The following is a 2,822-nucleotide window of genomic DNA, read 5'->3' on the forward strand; positions in this document are numbered from 1 at the left end:
CATCATCATAATCATCATTATTATTATTATTATTATTATTATTATTATTATTATTATTATTATTATTATCATTATTATCATTATTATTATTTTTTAAACATAACATATGGTATAGGGCGAAATAGGATCAAATCCATTGAGTGCCCTTAATGTTAAATTGATTGAAAGATTACAATAATGATACACGTGGTAAATATAGTATATCAACTTAAATGTACACATGTATGTGTGATGTATAAACATATATCTTTAACCTTGACATACATAGCACACACACACACACACACATACACCCATACATCCAATGCATGATATTTACATACAAGATTGAAAGGCATGTCATCAGCAGCCACTCGTCATATATAAATCTCTCATCATATAATTCCCTGTCTACTAACTCCTTGAAATAATCCATAAATTTTGCATTCTTTGTTTCAAATTTAAAATTGTTCCATTTCTGGACAATACGAATACCGAACCAGTGTTGTCTTATATTTGTTTTGCATCTAGTGACAAACATCTAAAACTTGTCCCCTCTAGTAAAAGTAATATTAGAAAATGAAAAATAAATTAGAAAAGTCTATCCTGTCCAGACCATGTACCAATCTATAAACCTGAATTAAATCCCCACGAATTCTTCTATATTTCAAACTTGGTAAGTCAAGAAATTCGAACCTTCCCTTATAAGATAAATACTGTATGCCATAATTCTATTTGGTAGCTTTCCTCTGTCCACTTTCAATACTAATATACTGTCTTTTATATAATGGCTTCAGATGCAATTTCCGTATTCTAGAATTTGTCGAACGAACGATATACAAATACAAAAATATGGTTTTATCAAGTCTTATTATAAAGGTTCTATATATTCTGTTTGCACGACTTATACAATTATAAATCAAAATTCAAAAATGAATCAAAAGTAACTCCCACATCTTTTTCATTAGGCACAACGAAAAGTAGATTTGACATAGAAGTATCCATAAAATAATTATGACATGGATTATTTTTTCTTCTTATTATTATTATTAATACTATTATTATTTATATTATTATTATTATTATTATTATTATTTTTATTATTATTATTATTATTATTATTATTATTATTATTATTATTATTATTATTATTATTATTATCATTATTATTATATCATTTATTATTATTATCAATATTATTATTATTACTATTATCATCATCATTATCATTAATATTATAATTATTATTATTATTATTATTAATACTATTATATATTATATTATTATTATTATTATTATTATTATTATTATTATTATTATTATTATTATTATTATTATTATTATCATTTTTATTATTATTTATTATTATTATTATTATTATTATTATTATCATTTTTATTATTATTATTATTATTATTATTATTATTATTATTATTATTATTATTATTATTATTTATTATTATTATTATTATTATTATTTCTTTTTCCGAGAGAAAGAAACGAAAAAGAAAGGGATAAGATAGATAGATAGCTAGCTAGTAGATAGAATAGAGATAGATAATAGATGATAGATAGATAAGAGAGAGAGAAGAGAGAGAGAGAGAGAGAGAGAGAGAGAGGGAGAGAGAGAGAGAGAGAGAGAGAGAGAGAGAGAGAGAGAGAGAGAGAGAGAGAGAGAGAGAGAGAGAGAGAGAGATGCTTTCTTGTGTGTTTATTATCTTTTCTTGTCTTTGCCTTTTTCCTACCGATATTTCTGACTATAAGATCAGCTTCCAGTAGTGCGGGGCGGTCCTTGGGAAGCTTAAGGACCACGGTCCTACGGTCCTTGGGAAAGGACCGGTCCTTTTCGACATTGAACATTCCTGAGAGACTGTTGGAAATTCGAACCGGTTTGACCTTTGAGACCATGGGATCGATCATTCTTGAACCGTTAAAGACCGCTACACGATGAAAACCGTGGTCTACAGGAGTAAAACACACGGAGTAGTCACACTCATTTCAAATTGTAACCTAATTAGAGAAGAGGGGTGATGCCTTCTTTATTTGCTCACCGTACTTCATTGTTACTTCGATAATTTAATAAAATTTGAAATTTATCCCCATTAACGGAGATAATGGCATCGCCCAAGGCGTTGATCGAGTTGTTCGTGGCGTTGATACACACACGCAACTCCTACCCCCCCCCCCCCCCCACACACACATTAGAGGGCAGCGAGCATTGAAGAGTAAGAGAGAGACGTGAAGTTATAATAAGAGGGGGTGGATGAGGTAATAAGAGGGGTCGATGGTGACTTTTCGCCAGATCTAACAAACTCAGCTACCCATTCATTGCTGAGTAGACAGGGATTCAGAAAAAAATCGACTGCACCCGGGATCGATCTCTGGCCCTTTGCGTATAAAGAGAGTGCTCTATCAACTGAGCTATCGGGGTCCCCAAATATTCTATTGGACTTTTTTAAAATTCAGACGTTATAACTGGGTTTTTTGGAAGGAAGAAACTAATGAAACTCATATTATTTGATTAGTAAAAACACCAACGAAATTTTAATATTATTGTATTATTTTAAATGACAACACTGCGATAGAAAGGAGTGGTGACAAGAGATGGACAAAAGAAAACAAAAAATCGGATTTGCTACTTGCTAGGTTCGACACACACACACACACACACACACACAAACACACACATCTTTAGTAGTCACATACATTTCAAACAATAACCCATTAGAGAAGAGGGGTCATGCCTTCACCATAGATCATTGTCATTGCGATCATTATGGTGTAGTAAATTTTGAAATTTACCCCGTATAATGGAATCGTCCAAGGCGTGCGCCTCCTGTTCC

Source organism: Berghia stephanieae, chromosome 1, assembly GCF_034508935.2.
Source record: "Berghia stephanieae isolate SIO BIC M18660-M18661 chromosome 1, UCSD_Bste_1.3, whole genome shotgun sequence".
In the NCBI taxonomy this organism is placed as follows: domain Eukaryota; kingdom Metazoa; phylum Mollusca; class Gastropoda; order Nudibranchia; family Aeolidiidae; genus Berghia; species Berghia stephanieae.